The sequence below is a fragment of the Cetorhinus maximus genome, chromosome 8, assembly GCF_964194155.1.
Source record: "Cetorhinus maximus chromosome 8, sCetMax3.hap1.1, whole genome shotgun sequence".
NCBI lineage: Eukaryota > Metazoa > Chordata > Chondrichthyes > Lamniformes > Cetorhinidae > Cetorhinus > Cetorhinus maximus.
Genome location: NC_135886.1, coordinates 99086002 through 99113819, shown reverse-complemented (window position 1 = coordinate 99113819; position 27818 = coordinate 99086002). Strand labels below are relative to the sequence as shown.

Below are 27818 nucleotides of genomic sequence, written 5' to 3'. Positions count from 1 at the left end.
TCGAGGGACTGGACATCAGGAAGAGTAGGGGTTGGGGGGTGAGGGGGTGGGGGTCGGCTTGCTGAAATTTTGGAAAGATAAGGTTTGGCACAACATTAAACATCAATTTTTTTTTTAAAATGGAGGTATGAACAAAAGAAACAACTTGCTGAGCAAAAATAAAGCAAAGTAAAAGCAATAAATTGATAATTTAAAAAAGAGTAATTAATAAAGATGACCATTAGAGTGTGAGAAGATGGGTGAGTGTGTGAGTCTGGCTCACTCCCAGTCTCAGGGCACTCCCTCACTTAGCCTATCCCACTGTGAGAGTGAGTGTGAGTATGTGTCGGTGTGAGGGGGTGAGGGTGAATGAGAATCCTGAGACTGGCAGTGAGACAGACACAAAAACACACTCTCTCTCTCTCACACACAATGGGCTGAATTTTACATGCCCCCTGGCAGACATGTTTCCCGCAGGGGGCACATAAAATGGGGAGGCACCCATCCCATCACCTACCCACCCACCACAGAGCTCATTCCCAGAATACTGGTTGGGGGGGTGGCGGGGGGGGGGGGGGGGGGGGGGGGGGGTGGGGGGTGGGGGGGCGGAGCTGGGTGCAGACAGGTGCTGAAATTGGCAGCCCGCTCGCTATATTAGAGTGAGCAACTAATAATATGCTGCCCAGCCATAGTGCGTTTGGTGTGAGCAGCAGAGTGTGAACAGGTAGGCTCGTGTCCTTGCCCCATCCATGGCTTCGCTCCGCTCATCATACAAACATTCCACACAGTGCCATGCGTCCTTCTCACACTCTCTCCATCTGTTTTCATGCAGAAGAAGCTGGTTCACAGCAGCAGGGAGTGGTCCCAGAACGGGGGGTGAAGTGGCCCACATTAGGCCCCTCACTCACTCGAGGAGCATGCCATCACACTGACTGGTGAGGATGTGGACCGTACCTGCGGTGATGGTAAGGTTGGCAGCGAATACCCACATGAGGATCCTGCACCACAATATCTCTCTCTCAATGCAACTGTGAGCGTTCTCTCTCCTGCTCCTGCTCTGCTGCCATGTACTAATTATCTCTACTTTGGTTCACAGGGAGCTCTGCCAAGCGACTGACACCCTCAGCCAGCCAGTCCCTCAGCTCCATTCAGGTCCTCACCTCCAGCCAAGCGGACACCCCCTCCATTGAAGAGCTGGAAAGAAGCAGTCTGGAAGACCCGCCGCAGTGCTTACTCACACCGTCCACCAGCACAGAGACACACACCTCGGTGGGACGTAGATCTAGAGCAGGCTCGGATTCACAATCTGTTGGTCACTGCACAGACACGTGTCCGCATCAGGAGGAGGCAGGTTCAGCCGAGCTCCCTGGCATTCGGAGGACTGCTGGGGAAGAGCATCTATGAGGTCTGAGTCAGATGACAAGCCTCTAGATTTGGCCTTCCAACTCATCGTGAAGAGTCAGCAGAAGGCGGGGGAACATCATGCAGAGCTGTAGGAAGCCCTCGACAGAGTGGCACACAAGTAAGAGGAGTGTGTCTGCCTACTCTCTGATGAAGTGGTACCCATATGTGCGCACATGGTGGTGTTCATGGGAAGGATGGTGGACGCCATGGAGACCCTGGTCCAGCAGAATGCAGAGATGCACTCAGAGCTGCACTCCATCACGGGAACCATGGGTGAGTTCCTACTGTGAGAGGGAAATGGAGAACTTCAACATCCCTCCAGGTGCTCCTTCCCCTCAAGGAGTCAGGCCGGGGCCCTCAGGCACCGGAAGGGAGAAGAAGTGGCAGCTGGACACTCTTGGCTCATCCACTCAGGAATCCTAGAGGCTGCCCTCTCCCTTTGAGTCCCCTTTTCCTGTGACCCCTCAACCTCATCCTCTGTCACCACAGAGGGAGCAGCTGGCCCACAGAAGGACAGCCAAAGCAAGCCGGGGCCCTCAAGGGCTTGGCTCTCCAGAGGACCCACACAGAAGTCGTCAGAGGCAACAGGGCCAACCATTGCACAGGATGTCTCCAACCTTGCTGCAGATGTCAGGGCAGCACCTAGAAGAAGTTGTAGGCTTAGAAAAGTTAAGAATTTCTGATCACAAGTAGTTACACGGGTGAATACATTTTGTCACTTTATAATTTGAGAATATATTGACTTTCACTGAACAATGCATAATGGTGTATTTCAGACCCTAGACATCAACGGTGACCTTCAGCCCTCTGTGAGCTGCTTTGCTGTGGAGCCATGTCCATGAGAATGCACCCAACATGCGATTCATGTGTTCCTCCAGGGTCCAGTAGCTGTAGGGCTCCTCCAATGTCCGCAATATGAGCATGGCTCTTACGGTACATCCCAACTTCTGCACATCACACTTGTCAAGACAAGTTCTGGGCCAATGTGTTTTCCCATCGACATGGGTGGTAAATGTGATGTGGGGGGATGATTTAGGCAAGCAGGGCTTATAATTAGATACAGATGTATTGAAATGATGTCCCCAATGTGCGGCGGTGGGAAAGTTGGCCCCCCCATTGACGGGTGGAGCGGACGATTGCAAACTGGTTTCACGATGGCGTGAAACCGATTTTTGGCCTTCCTGCCATATTATCCGCTCATATTTTCTGTCCCTGATGCCAATGGAGATGGAAAATTCCGACCATTCTCTCTCTCACACTCTCTCTCTCTCCCTCTCTCTCTCTCTCTCTCTCTCACACACACACACACACACACTCTCTCTCTGCCTCTCACATACCTCCTGTCAGTGCGTCTCTCACTAGTGAGCCTATCAGCAGCAAATGTGGGAGGGGAATGGCCTATGATTGGAGGAGCAGCCCATTACAGAATCTTCAACTTCACTTATCTGTCTTATAGGCATTTTGAACAGTGGCTCCAGGGGACAATTAGAATGGTTTCGGCGGCCACATTTTGACCCGTAAGTCATGGGTTGGACAAACCTGCCTTAGAGCATAGGGCACTAGACAGGGCCTGCAGTAAACTGGTCTTACATTCCTCTGATCCTTTACTTTGGCCTTATATCTTTGAATCAGTTTGCCGATTTCACTAAACACCTGAGGGTACTTGGCAATCACATTGCCTTGCGTTAGGAATTTCACTTCTAGATGAAAAAGCTCGTTCCAGTTTAACTTAACTGTTGTTAACCAGTTTCTTCCTAACAAGGCTGGTTTTTCACTATAGTCACTATAATGATGGGCAAATTTGCACATTGCTCCTTGTATGTGACTGGAACTGACACACTTCCCATTGTGGGGATTTTCTTTCTTCCATAACTTTGTAAGTCAATGCGTGATTTACCCTGCTGATGCTGACCCAGCTTTTCACTGTATAGCGTTTCAGGAATCTTGCTGACTGGTGCACCCATGTCGACTTCCATGTTTATCAAGATGCCATCCAACGATACTTGGACTACAATGCCCTGCAAATTTCCACTGGACCTCCTTGCTTCAGATCATATGGGTCTCAATTGACCCCTCATCAACCTGGCACTGTTTGACAACGTTATGCAGAGACTGCCTTTTCCTCCAGCCAGCTGTAAAGTTTTGGAGGTCTTTGAACTCTGTTAAGGCAGGATCAGACTTGGTAGCAAAGCTTTGTTGTGAATCAAGTTTATTGAGACACATTTAGGGTGAGTTTGTTAAGTTCTCAGAAAAACTATGTCAACAAACTTGAGTGGTGATATACAGCTTAACACGGAATATATTCCCGTGTCAACATCTGGCCAGCAGAGCACACAAAATGGTTTTTCTCATAGCTTTGGTCTTTTAGTCTTCATGCCTCTCTTCCTCTCTCATTGCCTCTTAATTTCAGTGTATCCTTTATTCTGGCTGTTATCCAATTAACCCCTCCCTCACCCCAATCATCTTCAGCCCTGTGTGTGAGGATGCTCTCCTTGACCAACCAGGAATATTTTATATGGCTGTTGCTAACCTTACATATTTCCTTATCTGGTAGAGAGAGAGCCAAGTAGTTTTACACAGACAAACTTCAAGGTTTTGTCCATTTTTGCTGTGAGCAAGTTCTTTATGACTTGACATAAACTCCCAGAATTCCTCTGCCTTGGCATATTTTCTATACTGTGCCCTACTTCTAAGTTTTCTCATTATACTATCCTACAAAGAAAGGTATCAATAAAGTCAAGTGTTTGTAAACTACAAGGTTAGAAGTTACATACAAACATATGAACTAGAAGCAGAAGTCGGCCGTTCAGCCCCCTAAGCCTGCTCTGCCATTCAATAAGGTCATGGCTGATTGTGTTTTGAGTTACCTATCTTACCAGCATTTTGAACAGTAGCTCCAGGGGACAATTTGTGTTTCGAACTCTACATTCCCATCTACTCCCCAATAACGTTTGATTCCCTTGCCTAACAAGAATCTATCTATGATAAAAGCAAAAAACTGCGGATGCTGGAAATCCAAAACAAAAATAAAAATACCTGGAAAAACTCAGCAGGTCTGGCAGCATCTGCGAAGAGGAACACAGTTAACGTTTCGAGTCCGTATGACTCTTCAACAGAACTAAGTACTCGAAACGTTAACAGTGTTCCTCTCCGCAGATGCTGCCAGACCTGCTGAGTTTTTCCAGGTATTTTTATTTTTTATTTTTGTTAAGAATCTATCTATCTTTGCCTTAAAAATATTCAATGACCCCACCTCCACCACTTTCTGAGGGAGAGAGTTCTAAAGTAACACAATCCTCTGACAGAAAAAAACTCCTCACCTCTGTCCTATAAGGGTGACCCCTAATTTTAAAACACGGCCTCCTAGTTCTGGACTCACCCACAAGAGGAAACATCCTTTCCACATCCATCTCGTCAAGACCGTTCAGGATCTTGTATACTTCAATCAAGTCACCTCTCACTCTTCTAAACTCCAGTGGAAACAAGCCCAGCCTGTCCAACTTATCCTCATAAGGCAACCTGCTCATTCCAAGTATCAATCTAGTAAACTTCCCCTGAACCGACTCTAATGCATTAACATCCTTCAGTAAATAAGGAGACAAAAACTGCACACAGTATTCGAGATGTGGTTTCACCAATGCCCCGTATAACTGAAGCATAACATCCCTACTTTTATGTTCAATTCCTCTCGATATAAAGGATAACATTCCATTAGCCTTTTTGATTGCATGCTGTACCTGCATACTAACAATAATATCCTGCTTTTTATTCTTCCTGCCAAAATGAACAACTTCACATTTTCCCACCTTATACTCCATCTGGCAGATTTTTGCCCACTCACTCAACTCATCTATTTCCAAATGCAAACTCTTTATGTCTTCTTCACAACATACTTTCCTACCTATCTTTGTGTCATCTGCAAATTTAGCTACCATGCCTTCACTTCCCTCATATAAGTCATTGATGAAAATTATAAAAAAGTTGAGGCCCCAGCACAGACTCCTGTGGCACTCCACTCATCACATCCTGCCAATCAGACAAACACCCGTTTATGCATACTCTCTGCTTTCTGCCAGCCAGTCAGTTTTCTATCCAGGCTAATATGTTACCCCTTACCCCAAGCACTTTTATTTTCCACAATAATCTTTGATGTGGTACCTTATCAAATGCTTTCTGGAAATCCAAGTACAGTACATCTACAGGCTCCCCTTTATCCATTGCACATGTTAATCCTTCAAAGAGCTGGTTAAACATGATTTCCCTTTTGTAAAATCATGCTGATTCTTCCAATTACCTTGAGCATTTCTAAGTGCCCAGCTATAACCTCTTTAATCATCGACTCTAACACTTTCCCCCAGACATCAAGCTAACTGTTCTATAGTTTCCTGTTTTCTGTCTCCCTACCTTCTTGAATAGAAGGGTAATATTTGCTACTTTCCTGTCTGAAGGAACCTTCCCAGAATCTAGTGAATTTTGGAAAATTAACACCAACGCATCTACTACTTAATTAGCCGCCTCTTTTAAGACCCTAGGATGAAGTCCATCAGGACCTGGAGATTTGGTAGCCCGCAGCTCCATCAGCTTGCTCAGTACTGCTTCGCTAGTGATTGTAATTTCACCAAGTTTCCCTCTCACCTCCACCTCTTGATTTACAGCTATTACTGGAATGTTTTTTGTATCTTCTATAGCGAAGGCAGAAGCAAAATCTTTGTTTATTTCATCCGCCATGTCCTTATTATCTACTATTAAATCCCCATTCTCACTCTCTAGAGGACCAACACTCACTTTATCTACTCTTTTCCTGTTCAAATACCTGTAGAAGCTCTTGCTACCCATTTTTACGTTTCTAGCTAGCTTCCTCTCATACTCTAGTTTCTTTCTCCTGATTAGCCTTTAAGTCATTCTTTGCTTTTCTTTCTATTCTACCCAATCATCTGACCTGCCACTCATCTTTGTGCAGTTATATGCCTTTTCTTTAAGTTTGATGCTTTCACTAACTTCTTTAGTTAATCATGATTGTGGGTCCTCCCTTTAGAAAGTTAATTTCTTTTAATATAGTTAAAGTTTAACAATTAGTATTCTTGTTAGTAACTTAATAATCTCGCATAGCGTTTTCTCCATTTGCATTCTTTTGAAATGCAAGATGAGCCTTCTTCTTACAGCTGTAGCACTCTACCTTCACAAATGGACAATTTTGCACCCAATGTTGGCCTATGCAGCAGTAGCAAGACTTTGACATACCGCTGCTACTAGTAACTGCTGTCGTTGGGGCCTTTGGCTTACTCACCTGCAGCTTATTTACTTCATTAGATGACTGCCAGTTGTTAACTCTGATTTCTCTCGAGTCACGTTCTGCCACATCCATGGATAATGCCGTTTACTTTAGCACTGTTAACTTTGGCAATGTCACCAACTTACTGTGAATGTGTTCACTTTTTAAACCACACATAAATCTGTCCCGCAATGCTCTCTTGAAATTCTCCAAAATTACAATGAATGGACAGCTTTTTCAAAGCCATGATAAACTCTGCTATGTCCTCACAGGGCAACTGATTCCTTGTTCCAAACCAATAGTTTTCTGCAATCTCCAGTGCCTTGGGATTGTTGTGTTGCTCAAGCTTAATCCAAAAGTCTGACAGGGACGTATCTTTTGGCTTTATTGGAGCAAGCAAATTCTTGAGCATTTCATACACTTTTGGGCCTGCTTCAGTCAAAAATATCGCCTTTCTTCTTTCCCCCATTACCTGAGCAAAGGCTTGATTATCAGGATCTTTGAGGATATTATTAGCAGCAAAAAACATCTTGAGCTGATCCACATAGGCACCGAAAGACTCTCAATCACAGCTGTTCTCTCCCAAGTGCCCAATAATATCTGTTGAAGTAGCCATCTTTGAAGCTCAGTTCATCCGTGTGTACAATTAGTCTTTTCTCTAAATCCAGATTTTTAAGCCTATTTCTCATCAAAGCAACCTCACAGTTCCTCTGCTGGTTTGCTGGAAACTTCTCCAAACCAATTTTGTTTGGCTAGGGAATCGACTATCCCACCTCATTGACAGACTGAGTTCCTTACAGGATAGAAACACTGGACCACCTAGATGGAGTTCTAATGCCCAACTGAAACTGGTTTATTCCAGTTTATTAATATACATACATACATAAATGGCCACAAGAGGGTGCCATTACAGTTTGGTTAGAAGAATGATAAATTACTGCTTTCTCAATGCCATGCAGTTTTAATAATCCTAATAATTGTCCCTTATTACATTGAATTATTAAGAAATTACAACATAGAAACAGGTTGTTTGGTCTAACCACTTTGTGAATGGTGTGCATTCACACAAGTAGCCCTAATCCCATGGGCCCAATTTATTCTCATTTCACTTAATCCCCCTTTCCTTCAACCACCCATCCAATCTGTTCTTGAATGTTGGCGTTGTCATTTCTTCAACCACTATCTACATTTCATTTACAACCTTCTGTGGAAGAAAGTTTCTCCTGCTCTTTATCATATCTCTTAAACTTAAACAAGTATCAACAACCCCTCATTCTGGACCTCCAAACTGTTGGAAAGTCTTTTTTTAATATTTGTTCATGGGATGTGGGCATCACTGGCTAGGCCAGCATTCATTGCCCATCCCTAGTTGCTCTTGAGAAGGTGGTGGTGAGCTGCCTTCTTGAACCGCTGCAGTCCATGTGGTGTAGGTACACCCACAGTGCTGTTAGGAAGGGAGTTCCACGATTTTAGCCCAGCAACAGTGAAGGAACTGTGATATAGTTCCAGGTCAGGATGGTGTGTGACTTGGAGAGGAACCTGCAGGTGGTGTTCCCATGCATCTGCTGCCCTTGTCCTTCTAGGTAGTAGAGATCACGGTTTTGTATGGTGCTGTCAAAACAGTCTATTTTTACTTGCTATGCCCTAAACCTTCATAATTTTAACACCTCTATATAATCACCCTATTATCACCTCTGTTCTAACATAAAACAGCCCCTAAAATTGCACATGCTGGCAATTCAAGGCAGGGTTCCATCATTGGCAAATGCTTGAACTATTTTTCCTACTTCCAGTGAAGCTACTGGCTCATCTGAGGCTACCTTCTTGATATAATTATCCATTAAATTTGGCAATTTGCTGTCCTAATAGATCAGTTAATCTCAGTCTGTGAAAGGTAGTTTAAAACATAGGAAAAGTGCTTGTATTTCCAGAGTGAACTGGAAGGATAAATACTGACGGATTTGATATTCTGGGTTATTCCACAGAGAGTTTGAACTGCACGAAACAATTAAGCACCCTTTCAACATTTACTGAGTGAACAACCAAAGCTTTGGCAAGTCTTCCCCAGTGACAAGTCACACCTTATGACTGACTGTTCAAATCAGGTTAAATTCATTCCGTTTGATGTGCATGCACATATTCTTAACTAGTTTGGGCACAGAAACTTAGAACGACTGCAAAAAAATGAATGTTTACATCTTTTACTTGACATAAAAATTTTCCAATGAATGTTACTCTTGGATGAAGATTATGCTTAGATAATGACTGCTAACTAATGGGAGTTAATGGGAATGGATGCCTTGTAATATTACACCAGGAAGTGGTGGGCCACATGCTTGAAACAATTGTTTGTACAACTGCTTGATTTTCTAGGCCACTTCAGATGGCATTAAGAGTCAGCTATATTGTTTGTGATTGAAGTCACTTGTAGGTAAGAGTGCATGTTCCCTACCTTGAAACTGAAAGTGAACCATTTGGGTTTTCAATGACAATCCAACAGATTTATCGAATTCAGTTTCAAAATTTGCCATGGTAAGATTTAGCCTCATGACCTCTTGGTCACCTCTAGTCAAAGGAAGCATGTACACTGCCGATCCCTGTGTCTACATTCTACTGCACAGACTTCCTTTGGACTTCCAAGTTTTTATTGTAAGTAAATACCTCATGTAACATGTTATTCAAGTAAAGCAGAATTTAAGACATGTATTTGCCTCTAGGTGTTCATCTTCAAAAGAACAGTAAATGTGAGTTAATGTGTACGATGATGTAATGGACTTTAGTTGCTTATTGCCAGATGTTGGTTCTTACTTTCAAACCAGAATGGGCCAATGGAAATTAGTCATAAAGACTTATTTAGGGTTCTTTAAGGGATTGAAGGTGAGTCCAGATAAAATCATGCAGCGTAATGCAAGGGAAGTGGATTAGTTATAAAACTACCATTCAGAACAAGGATTAATCACATGAAAGAAGAGAAAGATTAGAATGTAACATCATAACAAGTACATGGAGTCAAGGAGATTACAGGAGCGGCAATTCAGCCCATCATACCTATTCTTTGCTGAATCTTCATTTGGAACTATTTATTCTAACCTATTTCCCTTTTACCTATTTTCTTTTAAATTCTTCTTTTTGAAATACTCATCCAAATTCTCTTTTTAAATGACTAGTGAATTGCCTACAGTTGGTTGATGAAAATAAACGTGCTTCTCTGTGCAAGGTGGCAAAGGAATTAAGAGAGCTTGAAAATGTACTCTACAGCACTCTCTAGTGGCTACACCCTCCAACGAGTGTATCATCAGAACTATATACACATTATAGAGGCATTTTCAATGTTAAATTTTGGCACAAGAAGTCTGACCTAATTCCTTTTTGTTCCTCCAGTGCTAGTCCTGAGTTTCTGCCCTCTTGTGACTGAAATGCTAATCATAAGAAGCAATCTTTCACTATTTACATTTTCAAAACCGTATATCATTTTGAAAATCATGTACATATTAACCTTCTCCGTTGCAATGGAAAAAGTAAACTTTTGATATTTTCTTCATTATCATAACCCATCATTCTTATTGCCATTTTAGTAAATCTTTGCTATATTCTTTCCACATGCCATCTATCTTTCTTATAGCAGGTGTAAAGAAGTGGACACAATATCCCAGTGAGGCCTAAAAATGTTTTGTATATTCAAAATCTTTCCATTTAAAATTCAAAATCATATTAATATTTTTTAATATCCTTTCCTACCTGAACTCCCACCTTTAAAGATCTGGACACATATGCCCCTAGAACTCTCATTCCTCATTCTGCTAAAATTGTTGGCTTTTAGGAATTATTTCTTTTCATTATTCTATTTCTATACATATTTCTCAACATTGAACTACATCTTTCTACCTATTCCAAAAATCTCCCTGCCCACCAGCAGTCTCCTCCATTCTGTCTCATTGATTGCCCAAATTTGGAAATGAATCCTGAATCATTAGCAATCTTAAATCCCATTCCTCTTGAGCCAAAACCCAAATATTCTAAATATGGAAAACAAAGCAGGTCCACATATTGATTCCTGCAGCACCTAAATAAAGAGAACCTAACCTGAATGGTATAAATGTATTTCTGTTTTCTCTCCCCTAGCCAGCTTGCAATTAATGCAGCTTCATGCCCTATAATACCAGATGCTTAACTTTCACCTTCTGAAAATGTATACCTATATCCATCGCATTCTCTTTCTCCATACAATTATGTTAATATGGTTAATGACATACTACCCTGTGCAATTCTGTGCTTATTATACCAGGTCTTTCTAAATATTTACTAATTTCATCCAGTATTTTGGTTTTGAAAAGTTAACCTACAACTGGCATGTCTAATTGCCCATAATTTATGGGTTAATTCCTGCACATTTTTTATCTTCTTTAAAACAGGGCTTTAAGACTTGTTATGCATCTTTAGCCAATCTTTCAATCTCAAGTGTAAAATGATCCATTCATCTCAAAGTGATCTGACTTATTCTTGAACCGCCATTTTATTTTATTTTTAATGAGTTTTTAAACTCCCCCCTCCCCTCCCCCCCTCCCCCCCCCACTACGTCCCTTTTAGCTGACTGTCATTTCACATGGATACTCCCTCTTCACCTTCCTAATCTCATTCTTGAAACTTTATGCAATTCTCATCATTTTCTCCAATGTTAATCTCCATCTTTATCCTTTGCCATTTTTGTTTATATAACTTTACCATTTATCTATAGAAGTCCTGCTTTTGGTACACTGTATCTTTGCAAAAGTAAGAACTTGTATTTACCTAATACCTTTCATGATCTCAAGACACCCTCAAGTGCTTCACAGCCAATGAAGTGCTTTGAGGTGCAGTCACTGCTGCAATGTAGGAAACACAGCAGTCAATTTACATATAGTGAAATCCCACAAACAGCAACAAGTTAAATAGTCAAACAAACTGAATGGTTTGGGTCGAGGAATGAAGGCTGACCAGGCCACCCAGCAGAACTCCCTTGCTCCTCTTTCCCTTCTTTTACTTCCAATTTAGATGGAAGATAGGACCTCAGTTTAATGCTTCACTTGAAAAAGGATTGGGCTGGATTTTTGCTCCTGAGGCAGGTAGGGAGAGTGGGCAAAGTTTCTGGCTGACTGCACCTGTTTGAGGAGAAAGTTTTCTGTCAGATCCGATTTTCGCATTGGTGAGGTGGGTGCAGGATAAAATCAGGCCCACAGCCCCCAGACACAGATTGGAGATGGCCACTGGGGCTGCTGAGTTCTGCGGCAGGCTGATTCAAATATTTTGTCCTATTTATTTCCCTAAATTTTAGGCCCTCTGGCCCTCACCCCTCACACCCCATCAGCTCCCCACCCACTCCCCATGCCAACTCATGGCAACTCATACCCCCCACCCTTTGTCCTTATACCCTCCATGCCAACTCACCCTGTATCCACCATCAACAGATCTCAAGAGCCATGTTGAGATGACGTAAAATAAAGATCTAAATATTTATTACAGCCTTTCCTATAGTAAAATAAAAACACTTCCATTCATGTAAGTCCATTCCAGACTTTTAAATCCTGTCAAGTACACTCCCTTATAAAAACAAACAAACTTGTATTAATAACCCCTATATATAAAATATTTGGGCATATGAAATACAACTAATCCTTTGAAAGCCATTTTGAGTCGTCAATCAAACTGTGAACTTAGCACTCCCCCCCAACCCCCCCAGGGATAACTAGGTTATGGAAAGCAGCCAAGCATTAATAATGACATAATGATAGCCCTCAGGGAAATGTCAACAAACAGCTATTGTAATTGTTAGAATAATTGAACTAGCTAGCCAAATGTTTTAATTTTAAAAGCCCTGGGATTTAAATACTTTCACAGCTTGAGTTGTTTTACCATTCACTGGCACAGGAAGGCTGTTTTATTTTTTAAAATTAAGGGTTGGTGTTTCAAGTAACTACCCTTCACTGGCAAAGACAGACGTTTTTTATTTTTTAAAAGGTTTGGAGATTAGTTTGACAGTTCTACAAACTTATCTGCCTTTCATGAGCACTTTATGTGTACTCTGAACATTCATAACTCCCATACAGTGGGATAAGGCCCGGCAGTGAAATTAGGGTCTGTTTTAAACTCAGCTCTGACTTCTGAATCCTGGTCCTGCCCATCATTTTTAAAGGTCCATGGAGTCTTCATGTTTCTGTGACAATCCGACCCAATATCTCTGACAGCGCGGCACTCTTTCAGTACTCCACTGGGCTGTCATCCTGGATTATATGTTCAGCTCTTGAGTAGCTGTAATGATAGAGGAGCAGTGAAAATTGAAAACGAGCACTTAGCTTAACTTGGGGCTCACAGCTAAATAGAGTATGTAGATGTTGAACTTTACGTTTGCTGTGCTGATTAATAAAGGGTTAATGTATTGTTGCTGCACTTCCTTCAAAATCTTGCTGTCCTTTGAAACTTCATTTATACCCTGGATTACTCAGGGGGCTAGAAATGATGGACTAAACTGTGTGTGCTCAATGCTTCAGCCTTGCCATTGTGCACTGTGCACCTGTGTGCTCGGCGGAGGGGTGCAAAATGAAGGAGGCACAATCAGTATCGATTAAAATTAACATTTTATTGGAATAGTTGCAAGCTATAAGGGCTATAAGAAGTGGTTCTGTATTAGTGCGTTCTGACCTGCCTTGCGCATTTCTCAATGCCTCTTGCCATGGTCCCAGGGGTCCTTCAACTTGCTGGTCAGGAGCCTCTATCAGATCCTTAACATCGGAGGAGGCCTCCACAATATCCTCTTTGTTCAATGCCTCTCCCGTCTGTAGTGCCAGGTTGTGCAGTGTACAGCAGACCACCACAATATGACATATCTCCACTGGGGCATGCTGAAGGGCTCCAATTGATCACCTTTGGCCTGCTCGATGGTTGCTCAGGTTACCCCATAGCAGGTGTTACACCTCTTTTCTCCATCCATGCGTGTGTTCCTAAAGGCAGGAGAAGCTACGTCCTCAGTGATAAGGTATCTCTTGTCTCCAAGTATCCATCCCGAAAGGCATGCTGGGGCTGGAAAAGCTGTGGTACCCAAGACTACTGAAGTATGTAGGTGTTGTGGCTGCTCCCAGGGAACTGTGCACACGCCTACAGGATCCTCTTTCAATGATTACTGAGCGAGTGGAAGCCCTTCCTGTTGATGAGAGCCACTGACTAGACTGTGAAAGCCTTGATGGCCACATGCATGCAGTCAATCACACCCTGCATCTGGGGGGAATTCAACACTGGCTCTTTCAACTTGCCTGCTGGGATTAGTGCGATAGCACACATAATCGGTGGCCCTCTTGAATGTGGTATTGGTTGACTTCTTGATGCACAGATGAGCCACAGACAGTGAGATCCCATACATCTCTTCAGTAGATCCCTGGAGGGATCTGGAGCCATGGATGTTCAGTGCCACAGTGGGCCATCTGCAACGATGGCATTGGGTGGACACCAGCCCCCACCAAGATCATCTCAGCCTGCAGCTTGGTGCACAGGTCAGTGACAGCCTCCCTGGGAAGGCACAGTCTTTTCAGACTTTGCTGCTTGGACATTTGCATGTGCTTGAGCCTTGGATGGTAGACCCTCTCATGATGCCTTGGGGTTCCCATGCACCATTAGTAAAATTCAAAGTGTGCAGTAAAAGTGCGGTCTTAGTTACCATCCCCCTGCATCCATGTGCAAACTCTGCATTCCATGTTGGTCACTGTTGATAAAGTGCAGAGATATTGGACTTCCAGTCTGACATTGTCTGTTCCAATTTTATGCCGCACCCCACCCCCCGCCCTAACCCCACCTCTGAGTCCATTCAAAGTGGTTGGATTTTAATGGTTCTTTGCTGGTAGGTTTGAAGGTGAGGGGCTCATAAAATGCAGCACATGGCCTGCCCAACCCCATGGGTTGTTTCTTATTTTGCAGGGGGCGATGGAGGTGTCAGGTGGACCACCCGCCCTTGGGCCTGCCACATAAATGTCTCATCTCTGCCGCTATTTCACCTCCTTTTGGAGTCCAAATTGCCCTAAGAAGGCACACCCCAAGACCATACACCTTTTAACCCTCTCAAACCCGGTCCCCAACCTCCTCACTCCCCTCATTTGGACTTGCCAGCCAGGCCTCGCTGATACTCCGGACTTACCTACAGTCCAGCCCCCATTAGCTCCTCTTCTTCAAGGACTGACTGTAGCCCCAGCAGTGGCCACTGCTCGAAACAGCAGCTTTCTGGCATGATTTCCTCCCCCAGATGGGGCTTGGAGTCTTGCCCTTAGCCAATTCATGCCCCAGCGAACATCAAATGGCTGTGTCAGGCAGTATTGGAAGGGATGCTTTCCCCGCTGACTCTTTGGGTAGTGGGCACAGGAAGCCCCACCATTCAAAAAATCCTATCTCATAAGATTCCAGCCAGGGAGTGTAGATCATGGTGTCCAGCTCAGTCTCAAAAATCTGTGAATCAGTAATCTGAACTGATCATAATCTGATTTGCTTGCAGTGCACAAATTGTATATTCTTGATTTGTTTAATTTTCAGAAAGAAAGAATTTGCATTTATATGGCACCATTCATAACCTCAAGACATCACTTCAAAGCACTTTGCAGCTAATAAAGTATTTTTGAAATGTAGCTCCCATTGTAATGTATAGAAACATAGCATCCAATTTATGCATAGCAAGTCTATACTGAAATAAATAATAAAAAGGCAAATGAAATAAATGGCCTGATCATTTGCTTTAGGTGTTAGTTGAAGCTTTTACATTTTCCTGAGGTCAGGCAAGGCCTCAGTTTAACATCTCATCCAAATGACAGCAGCTCCAACAGTGCAACACTCCCTCAGTTGTGTTTGAAATACTAGTCTTCAACTGTGTGCTGATGTCCCTGGAGTGAACTTGAACCCGTGGTCTGATGACTCAGACGCAAGAATGCTTCCTCGGAGCCAAGGCTGTCACCATTTTCAGATACGCAGGAGAGTGAGGCAGCTGTGGAACATTTTAAGACTGCTGATATGTGTGGAACTTCAGAAAGTTGAAATACAGTGTGAGTATGAATTCACATTGCCTGTAAGTCTGAAAATCACATCCATATTCCACTGAAATAAAAGAAAGGATGACAGTGGGTCAATGTGGCTGTGACTGCCTGATAAGCACGGTCACTAGAGTGAGTCTTCCCTCAGGGAATGTTAGATCAGGAAACTTGTTTTGGAATTTCTGACACATTTAAATCCATTCTCTTCAGATTGGAGATGTAGGTAATATATAATCAGATTTGTTTCAAGCTAAAAATTAATGCTGCAATGCAATGATCATGAATCTTCACCAAGTAAATGAGAGGAAAATAATTGTCCCAGTCGCTATTCTGTAGCAATAGTAAACCTATTCAAAATGTTGGCAGAGATTTTGCTGCATAAAGTGAGCATAACAAGTCCTACCCTGACAACCCTTTGAACATAATTTTCATATAGAACAGTTCATATTGGCAATTTACATGCAGTTTTAATTATAATTTTGCACTGGTTCATTTGGAATTATGGTTTAACCAGGCATCTGAATATTCTCAAATCTCAACTGGAATTTTCTGCAAGTTAAAATTCAGATCTATGGAGGTCAGTATTGGGAGTCTTTTTTTATTTGTTCATGGGATGTGGGCATCACTGGCTAGGCCAGCATTTATTGCCCATTGTTCAGAGGGCATTTAAGACTCAACCACGTTGCTGGTGGGGCTGGAGATAAGGATGGCAGGTTTCCTTCCCTAAAGGACATTAGTGAACCAGATGGGTTTTTACAACTATTGACAATGGTTTTGTGGTAATCATCAGGTTTTTAATTCCAGATTTTTATTGCAGTGGTGGGATTTGGACCCCAGTCCCCAGAGCATTACCTTGGTCTCTGGATTATCAGTCCAGTGACAATACCAGTAAGCCACCACCTCCCCAAGATAAAATCCAATCTACGGAGGTCAGTATTGGGAGCTAAAATCCAATATATGGAGCAGCGTTTTCCCGTCGGCGAGTGGGGGGGGTGGGGGGGTGGGGTCACCGACACGTAAAATGACGCACGATGATGTCGGGCGTGCGTCCTGATGTCATTTAGATTGTCAGTTCAGCGGGCACACAGCCGACTATTAAGGCCTATTAAAAACTAATTAACTCAATTTAATGAGCTGCCCGTCCAACCTTACAGTTGGCGGGCAGGCGAAGAGCCCAGGCGGTGCATTTTTCATGAAACCTTATCCACGGGCGGGATGAAGTTTCAAGAACTGTTTTAAAATCTAATTATTTATACATTTATTCTTTGGCACGTCCCAGCTCATGTGATAGTATCACATGAGGGGATATGTTTTAAAAGTTTAAAAATCCTTTATTTTAAAGTTTAAGACTGAAACAAATCTCCCTGAGGCACGGAAGTGCTTCCGGGAGATCTTTGCGCTCTTTCGCACACATGCGCAAAAGAACGCAGGAAACATTCAACATTCTAATGAACTTTTGATTAAACAGTCACAAATACCAATTTGCCAATGACACAGATATAGGCAGCATTGTAATCTGTTTTGATGGAGCCATAAAATTATAGAGATATTGATAGATTAAGTGAAGGGATGGACTAGGTGGTGGGGGGAGACAATATGGCGAGAAAGCCAAAAATTGGTTTAATGCCGGTGTGAAATGCACAGCAGGATCATGCGATGGTGCCTGCCATGTCGGAACGTCACTCCCGCTAGAGGCCGATGTGAACCCACTTTGCGTCCTGCTAGTGGGATGCAAAGTAAGGCCCGATTGCAATCATCCCCCCAGACCAGATTTCCATTACGCTAAGGGGAAAACACGTTGGCCCAGAACACGCCTGGACAAGTGACGTGCAGAAGTCGGGACTCACCTTTAGGGTCTTGCTCACATCGCGGCCATCCGAGGAGCAGAAGATGCTGGAGACCTACAGTTACCAGACCCTGGAGGAACACGTGCATCGCATGCTGGGTGGACCCTCATGGACATGGCTCCGCCATGAAGCAGCTCATGGAAGGTGAGAGGTCTTCATTGATGCCTTGGGTCTGCTTTAGAACATCACAGTCTTGGCCATAGGCTAATATCGATGATCAGCGAGGTATGTTGGGTCGGTTGGGGGGTTGCGGGGTGGGGAGGGGGGTGAGGCGAGAGGAAGGTCCAGTTGTGAGTGGGAGAGGAAGGCGTATTGGGATGGCGTAGGGGAGAAAAGTCTCAGTTTGGCTTGGCGATGAAGGTATAACGACGGTGGTGGGGATGGGGGGAGTAGGTGAGGTTGAGGGGGGAGGAACAAAGAGGTCAGGGGCAGTGAGGTTGGGTACGAAGGTGTAGGTGGGGGTGCGATTGGGAGGGGGGACAAAGGTGTTGGGGGTGAGGTTTGGAGGGGGGAGGAGGGAGTATGGGGTGGAGGGTGTAACGGGGAGAATATGGCAAGTGGGGAGGTACATGTAAGTGGGAAGGAGTTCAGAGGGGGGAAAAGAGTCTGGGGAGAGTCCGGTGGGGGGGTGTGTGGAGTCCAGGGGAGGAAGGAGTCCGAGGGGGAGGAAAGAGTCCGATGGGGAGTGGAAGGAGTCTAAGGAGGGAAGGGGGAGTAAGGGGGGGGTATGGATGTCCAGGTGAACTTGCAAGGAAGGGGTCTGTGGAGTCAATGGCTGCCTCTTGGTGAGCAAACTGAGGATACGCATGGTAGGAGAGAATGGTGGGTATAAGACAAGGCAGAGTGAGCTGGAAGATGGGAGGGTGAGGGTGAGACGGTAGCAGTAGAAGGGACAATTAGGGTGGTTGGCGGGATCTTGGAGACAGATATGGGCCCTGGGGGTGAGAAGGAGGAGTTCAGGGAGGTCAATGTGGATGGGGGTGGGATTCTCAGGAAGGTAAGGAATGTACACATTCACCTGGACATCCTGGAAATAAAAGGGTTCAGGTTGGTAGTTGATGGTGAGGAGGTGGCAGGTGATGCAGGAAAGTCAACAGTGATAGGGGAAAGGACATGGGTGATTGGGGAAAGGGAAAGATACAGGGGAGCTTATGAGAAACTTGATTAAGACCATGTTTTTCAAATTGAAAATGAGCAGAGCCACGTGTTGGATGGGCACAGGTGCTGCATGGGAGTGTGATCATTGGATGGACGGAGATGCAGGTCAGCTCAGATGGACAACTGAAAACGAACCCCAGCAGGCAGCACTGAAAATGCTCAGGACACTGAGATGAGTGTGATAGAAGAAGGCTCCGCGTGAGTGGGAGAGTGCTTGCACGAAGCTCAGAAATGCCCTGCCATACACAAGCACACACACACACACACACACAAACACACACACACACACAAACACAAACACACACACACACACACACAAACACACACATACACGCACACACACACACAAACACACACACGCTTCTCCCTCCAGAATCACTTGTGGGCCGACTGCATGTGGCTGAACTGCTAGTCGGGGGGGATGCAAGGGGGCACTCATGAAGCCTGTAAATAAAGCTGAAAGATACCATTACACATTATTCAGTGAAAGTGAATATATATTTTCAGATTATAGTGAAATGTGTTCACCCATGCAAACACCAGTGATCAGAATTTCTTAACTTTTCTAGGCCTACCACTTCTCAGTGCTGCCCTGTCATCTACAGGAGGGGTGGAGACAGCCTGTGCAATGGTTGGCCCTGTTGCCTCTGATGACTTAGGCATGTGCCCTCTGGAGAGCCGAGGCCTGGAGGGCCCTGGCTTGCTTCAGCTGTCCTGTGGGCCAGCTGCTCCCTCTGTGGTGACAATGGGCAATGTCGAGGGGGTCACACACAAAGGGGGCTCAGAGGACAGCCTCTAAAATTCCTGAGTGGATGATCCAGGGGTGTCCAGCTGCTGTTTGTCCTCCCTTTGGGTGCCCGAGAGCCCCAGCTTGACTCCTGGAGGGACGTCGAGGTGCCCCATTTCCCTCTCGCATTGCCACTGCAGGAACTCTCCCATGGCTACCGCGATGGAGTGCAGGTCTGTATGCATCTTCGCGTTCTGCTGGACGAGGGGCTCCATGGCACCTGCCATCCTTCCCATGGAGACCTCTATACGTGAACATGTGGGCACCACTTCATCAGAGAGCAGGAGGACACACTCCTGCAACTCGCATGCCACTCTGTTGAAGGCTTAACAGCTTTGTGTGATGCTCCCCTGCCTTCTGCTGACTCTCCATGATGAGTTGGAAGGCCGAATCCAGAGGCTTGCTATCTGACTTGGTCCTCATAGTTGCCTCTTCCCCAGCAGTCCTCCGAGTGCCGGGGAGCTCGGCTGAACCTGCCTCCTCCTGCTGCAGACACGTGTCCATGCGGTGACCACCAGATTGTGAACCTAAGCCTGCTCTAGACCCGGGTCCCACGGAGGTATGTGTCTCGGCGCTGGTGGAGGGTGTGTGTAATTGCTGTGATGGGTCTTCCTGACTACTTATTTCCAGCTCTTCAATGGACAAGGTGTCCTCTTGGCTGGAGTTGAGGACCTGAATGGAGCTGAGGGACTGGCTGGCTGAGGATATCAGTTGCTTGGCAGAGCTCCCTGTGAGCCAAAGTAGAGATAATTAGTGTAGCAGCAGAGTCAAAAGCAGGAAGAGGGAGCACTCACAGTTGTGTTGAGAGAGGGATGATCTGGTGCAGGATCCTCACGGGGGTGTTCATTGCTGACTTTACTGTCACTGCAGACACAGTCCTTGTCCTCACCAGTCAGCAAGATGCCAAGATCCTCAAAGTGAGTGAGCAGCTAAATGTGGGTCACTCCACCACTGGTCTGGAACCTCTCCCTGCTGCTGTGAGTCAGCTTCTCCTGCATGAAAACAGTTGGAGAGAGTGTGAGCAGGACACATGGAACTCCGTGGAATGTTGTGTGGTGAGCGGAGCCATGAATGGAATGAGGACATGAGCTCCAGAGGATATGAGTCTGATGGAGGTGTGAGGGTGTGTGTGAGGGTTAATGGTGTTGTCCCTTGAGGTGTGAGACCCCTATGGATGTGTGATGGGTTTGTGAGTGTGTGAGTTGAGAGTAATGAGATGGTTGACTTACCCTGGTGGAATAGATGAGAGCATTCACCCTCTTCCTGCACTGGATGCCTGACCTCCTCTGTGCACAGGTGGTGCTGACTGCCACTACCACTGCCTCCCAGGGTGGAATGGTGACTCTGCTGGATCTCCTGCAGCCAGAGCAGAGGTAGAGGATATCGCAGTGGCCTTCCACTGCATCCAGCAGGTGCCTCAGAGAGGCATCACTAAATCTGGTGGCTGCCATCCTCTTTGCTTTTGGGGCCACCTGTGCTTGGCGTAGCCCTAGTCTATAGACATGAAGTAGGCTGTGCTCTGGTGCGCTTTAAATATGGCGCCCAGAGCAAGGAAGCACTGATGTCATGGTGTGACAGGCAAATCCAAGCCCGCCCGCCAGGTATCTAGCGTGTTTCCCGTGAATGCATTATTAATGAGGCAGGACGTGCTGGGAATGGGACGATATGGCGCAAAAAGCCGTCATTGCGGCTGGCGGGTAAAATATCCTTTATCTTGCCTGCTACCGCACTTTGTGCAAATCTGGCACGATTTCGCCCTAAGGGTTAAATTGCGAGGAGAGATTACACAAAATTGGGCTGCATTCCCTGGAATTTAAAAGGCTAAGGAATAACTTGATGTACATGCAGTAGGAGGATCACCAGATAGCAAACAACAACAATTTTCTCCTCCCTATTCTCGGGAGGTCAATTTTTACCCCACTGTTACTCCTATTGAGGTTTCAAGAACATGACAGCACCCAAATCTCTGACCTTCATAGACTTTTATGATTAACACAACCACAATTTTGCATCCCTCTCCCTCTTGCAGATTGTGTAAGTCATGGCCAAGCAAATGACTGCCTCTAGGACAATAGTAAAATGTTGCTGACTGGTTGCTAAGAGATGAATAATAATAACCTGGGATGACTCATTATTTGATTTTTCTCTCAGTGGGGCTGAAGTTCCACTGTGGATTAATTTTCGTACACTGAACATTTAGGATGAATATGTGAATTTATCAAAGTAATAAAGAATAATCTGATGTGACCAGTGTTGGAAACAAAGCTCAGTGGAACCTCAACCTCTTTGGAGAGCTACCTGACTTTGTGCAATATTTCATCTCATTGGCCTGACTGAGATAAGGAACTACATACATGAACCATCTGTTACAGTCTACACTTCTTCCCTAAAAATTGGTGTTGTATGTACAACTCAACAGCAGTTTCCATGAGTAGACCAACCTCTCTATGAGTTAAAATTTTGAATGTAGTCATGGAATTTCCTCTGCATTTTGCCTAGATACACCTATGTAATCTGGGCACAAATCAATTAGGTAGCTTAAAATATTGTTGGAACCTTGGGCATAAGTGAGTTGCCTGCCCAAGTCTCCTTGTTCTTTGATGTCTATCAAACCCTCCATCCCAAATAAATCTCCACCCATAAACCTTATCTTGGCAATACTCTCCAATTGAATTTGTTTGGCATTTCAACATTGTGACTAGATTTTCAGGCACAATGGGAAGTGTTATGATCCTTAGCCAGACCCCGGGTTGTTAGTGTGATTCAGCTGTGGACCAATAATGTTTTATTTAAAGTGGAGAAAGTTTGAGATTTAAGACACTTACTAAATGAAGAAAGTCACAAGATTCCATAGGTTTTGAACAAACAAAAACAAACTTTACTACACAAGGTCAGAAAGATAAAACAATTTACAATATTTATCTTATATTCTAACATACAGGGTAAGTATGAGATACATGTGAATTGACAAGCTAACTGTGGTTGAACACACCACACTGCACAATAAATGACAGATGTGACCAAAGTGGATTCCATGGATTTGGCAACAACCCACCCAGATGTTCGTCACACTATAAGTCAAGCAATCTCACTGAAACTCCATGTTTCTCATGAGGGTTTTTAATCTTCCCATTTGTAGATCTCGTCTTGGAATTCTTTCCACTAGTCGCTTCAACTTGGAAGGCTTTAATGTTGGCCCACCTCACAGGGTTTTAATCTTGCCTTCTGAGATTTCATTCCCCTGGATTCCTGACTACATTTAAATACTAGCTCATAAGCACAATTTCAGCTCTTCAGCTGTGCCAAGGCTACCAGTGCTCCAAAGGGGCACTTCTACCCAACAGCCCACAGCATGAAGGCACCAACCTTCAGCTGCCTTTGTGGATCTTCTGCACTTCTCTGAAGCCCAATTCACTTAAAGTCTGCTCCCCACAGCTAACTTGGGGCTAGTTTCTCTGCTCATTTCTTTTAACTTATCTGGGACCTGTTGCTGTCCCTTGTCTTTTTCTCTAACCTGGGACACTTGCTGGCTGACGGACTGAAAAAAAAATGACTGCTCACTGACCCTTGAACTGATCTGGTGACCTATCAAAACACTTCAAGAGGGTCCTGCCCTTGTTACTAGGCAGGAACAAATGTAAGAAGCAGTGGAACGTCCTGTACCTTAAATGTTAAAATCTCCATAGTCTGCTAACTGGGGGACACAGAAAAAAAATGGACTTCATAAGAGAAGCAATAATTTTTTTGATATTTTAATTACAATGTCTTAAATGTTTTCTTAAAAGGTTACCGTCTCTGAGCCTGGTCTCTATTTTCTTTTAACTTTCTTATGGCTTAATACAAACATGTACCCAATTTCCCAGTTATTAAATATGCTGCGTCTGATATACATGAATGATGGTAAAATAAGGAAAAACTTAAATTTTCATACTTAAGGAAGAAATATACTGGTCTGGTTTTGCTGGGATTTTTTTTCGTTCATGGAATGGAGGCATTGTTGGCTAGACCAGCATTTATTGCCTATCCCTAATTTCCCTTGAGAACTGAGTGGCTTGCTAGTCCATTTCAGAGGGCATCTGAGACTCAATCACACATTGCTGTCGGTCTGGAGTCACATGTAGGCCAGATCAGGTAAGGGGTGGCAAATTTCCTTCCTTAAAGGGAATTAGTGAACCAGATGGGTTTTTACGACAATCAACAATGGTTTCATGGTCATCATTAGAGTTTTAATTCCAGATTTTTTATTAAATTCAAATTTCACCATCTGCCACAGTGGGATTCAAACCTGGATCCTCAGAGCATTACCTTGGGTCTCTTGATTACCAGTCCAGCGACAATACCACTACGCCATCACCTCCAATTGTTTATGCTAATTTATGACATTTATTTCATGTTAAATTTGGGAGTATTCTAATGAGATTGAGAGGATAGGAAGGATACTTTATTGTACCATTGGAAGTAACTTCGCGGCTGCACCCATTGAGGAAACTCCGGGTCATTCTGTTTATGGATGAGATGACCAAGTTTAACAGTTAACCCAAAATTTTCTGTTTTTCATTGGAGAATATATGGGTTCCCCATCAGACTTTCCTTTTCCCTTTAAAAGATGAGAAATAAGACACCACATGCAAGAGGAAGTGCAGCACTGTTGGTGATGCAGGTTTTCAGGTGACACATCTGTTCACTCAGGATGATGTAAAACATCTCATGGCACATTTTGAAGAAGAGTCGAGAAGTTATTCCCAGTGTTCTAGCCAAAATTTGTTCCTCAATCAACATCACTAAAACAAGTTATCTGGTCATTACCTCAATGCTGCTTGTGGAACCTTGTTGTGTGAAAATTGGCTGCCCTGTTTCCTACATTGCAACAGTGATGTGTTAAAAAGCACTTTAGGATGTCCTGAGATCATGAAAGGTGCCATATAAGTGCAAAGTCTTTATCTAGTCAGACCTATTTACCGGTGGGAGACGGGCACAGAAAGTTACTGAAAGAACAGTGACCAAGCTTACATAGCGCGTGAGCTTACTCAAAACAACATACCTGAATTCCTTATAGTCCCTTTTTAATAACAGTGGAAGCTATATGGGAGATGATTCAATTTTAGCGCTGCCTCTTGTAACACCACAGCCAAGCAAGGAATTAGGGGAAACTGTCCCTTAATTATGTAGATATTATTTCTCTAATTTAAATGCGGACATATTTAATAGATCTTCTTCTGAATGGCCTGACAATTAAAATGTTCCCAATTGGATCAAGTGTGAACTGAAGTTACCTGATGATCTAGAAGTCCATTTGGTTTTGAGACGTGATGATAATAAAACAGCAACCCTGGGTAGAACCATATATAAACTACCCCTTTTCAAACACCCAGGAACTTTATTGGAAACAAGTGCAACTGGATCTTTGGCAAAGGTGCACCGCTGTTGATTCCAAAGATGACTTGGACTAAATTTTCATCCTTAACATTATAATATGCAATAAAATATAAATTATAGATATATGTTGGTGAAATATGCACGGAAGGAAACTCTGCTTTCATTGTACTCACATATTCTAATCTGTGGGATAGTGAATTGGAGCAGCAACATCTTAATATGACCATTATTAATCCTGAAGTTATCTAATTGTTGTGTGCCACACTGAACTTGATATGATAAAGAATTCCTATTGTGGGCATGGTGGATTATTACTGCAATTTGTGACAACGGGCATCTCATGATCTTCCTATTTGGGATCATTGCATTATTTTGTTATCATCCAATATACAATTTCCTGATCAATCTATATTTTTTCTATAGATATACATGTATTTCTGTGTAATATACTTATCTCCAAATTGTTTGAAAAGGATATCCCTATCAGTTGCATGTGACTATGTCAGAATGTACCAATTACATTGTTTGATTTAAACATTTCAGCTTTGGCCATCCAGTGCTCCTGAACTTGTGATGACCGTATTCATTTTGCTCCATTGTTTACAGTCCAGTCACTGACGCAGCCAGTGTACTGAGATATGATTAGAATCATTTTCCACCCACAGAAGTGAACAAAGACTGTATGTATAAATTTCCAGAGGCTCAGTCAGGGATCAACTACAGACGTGTATGGTATGGATCAATGATTTCTGCCTATACTGGCCCAAGACCAACTGGAACTAGATCTATTGCAATTGCAAACCACTAATTATTCTATGATTTAACCGCTAACATGCTTTCAGCACCAAGCAGCATGGATAATACAAAGTCATCAACTCTGACTAAGTTATCAGGCATTTTGAATGTTGTGGCTAATCACACTCTACTCCTTGCAATCCACTGTCTGCAATGTGCTTGCATTTAACTCACAAATGTCTAAATGTATTACCATATCAATTTATATGTGAGCGTGTTCTCACAGAACAATTTGTATTTAATTCTATTTTTGTTGGTTAAAGAGTAAAATGTGTAATTACACCAGCTGTGACTTATAGTGAATGTAAAAGGATCTAACGGGTAGGCAAATAAAACGGTGATAACCTCCTCATCTCCAAGAACACCATATAAATTGCATATATGACTGTATCTAGTACAAATTGTAGTAAGAGTGATGTAAATATGAGAAAATAATGTGTTGCCCCAATCTTTTTGTGTAACAAATACCTGTCAAATAACCTTTACATGAATACATTTGAAAATATTTCACAAAATACTGCAACAATGACTTTGTGCATGTCCTACAAGTAACTTCAGATGTGCAATCTTTATAGATTTGTGTGTTCAATCTTAATTTTGCTGAGCGTTATACCTATCCTTTGCTGGTGTGCCTCCAATACTTCAATTCAGTGCTAAACCTGCACAAAGTTTCTCTGAGGAAGTCAGTGTCACTTTAAAAGGTCACCTGCATTTCAGCGATGAGACAAATTCCCTTTAGTGCTCTGGTGAAGCATTTGGGCCCAAAGGTTGAAATGCGAGACTGGCGGCTGGAAGTGATTTCATTTCACTGCAATGCAGATGGATTCATTCCAGTACCGTAAAGTCAACATGGCTGTACATTGGGTACACCACGGTCTTTATTACTGCAGCCTGGATCAGGTTTTGATGAAGTAATTTCCCTTGAGTTTACACTTACACAACAAACAGGGCGTCCTGTACTTGGGTCTGGTCTGTTTCTTTTCCTTGGATTAAATTGGCTTTTATGCGTTCACATGGGATTCCAGGACTGGGCAGATCTTCAAACCAGACACACGTGTTTTGTGGCACCGGTGCCCAAACAATCCAATGCATAAAATGAGACCTTTTTTTTTTGGCTTATGCTGTGGAATTAATAACAAATGATATAACACCCTGCAAAGGCATCTGCAGATTAAACTGGGAACTGTGCGATTCCCAGGCCACCAAGCTCACTGAAAGCACATCGGTACGATCAATGGCGTAGTCAAAATATTGTCAGCTTTCATTGGAAGACGGGTCATTTAGCGATGCTGGTAACATGATAATAACAGTGTAAATGAAGTAATTGATCTGCATTCCTCTTCAGGATTTTAACATTAGTTTGAAAGGTAATGTCATTCAAGTAGTTACTATACTTAATAACCATGTAAATAAGCTGCTGTCCTTGGCTTGCTGCATTGTTCCAGTGAAGCCCAACGCAAACTGGAGGAACAGCACCTCATCTTCCGACTAGGCACTTTACAGCCTTCTGGGCTGAATATTGAATTCAACAACTTTAGATCTTAAACTCCCCCTCCCCCCATCCCCACCCCGTTTCTTTCCCCCCCCCACCCGCCTTTTTTTTCAATAATCTATATAGATTCTTCTTTCCCCACCTATTTCCATTATTTTTAAATCTAAAACTAAAACCTTTAGTCTTTCCACCCCACCCCCACTAGAGCTGTACTTTGAATATCCTGTCTTGCATTCTTAATTAGCACTTTTCTCAGACAAAGACCACCACCTTCAACACCTCTTTGACCCTTTTGTCTCTGACATCTTTTGATTATCTGCTCACACCACACCCTCAATGTGTCTCTTCCCCCCCACCCACCTTAAACCAATTTATATTTCTCCCTTGTTGAAACTATGCTTCAGTTCTGCTGAAGGGCCATGAGGGCTCGAAACGTTGACTGATTTCTTCTCCGCCGATGCTGCCAGACTTGCTGAGTTTTTCCAGGTAATTCTGTTTTTATTTTGTTTTAAATAAGCTGCTGATCTACTTTTCTTTTTAAAGTTGAATTGGGACACAAATGTCCCCATGGATGAATAGTCAAGGTCACAAATATTTACTGCATTCTATAGGTTTCCCTTGCATCTCTAACAGTTTTTTGAGCTGAACTCAGACATTAGATTTGAAGGTC

The 27818-nt window shown here is 43.6% G+C and overlaps 1 long non-coding RNA gene across 1 annotated transcript; it reads left to right on the top strand.

The window, feature by feature from the left end:
* Nucleotides 1-15586: 15586 nt before the first annotated feature.
* Nucleotides 15587-26091, top strand: LOC144683836 (uncharacterized). The gene is made up of 2 exons (XR_013577342.1): nt 15587-15705; nt 25419-26091. It is a non-coding gene; the product is annotated as an uncharacterized LOC144683836 (long non-coding RNA).
* The last annotated feature ends 1727 nt before the right edge of the window (nt 26092-27818 follow it).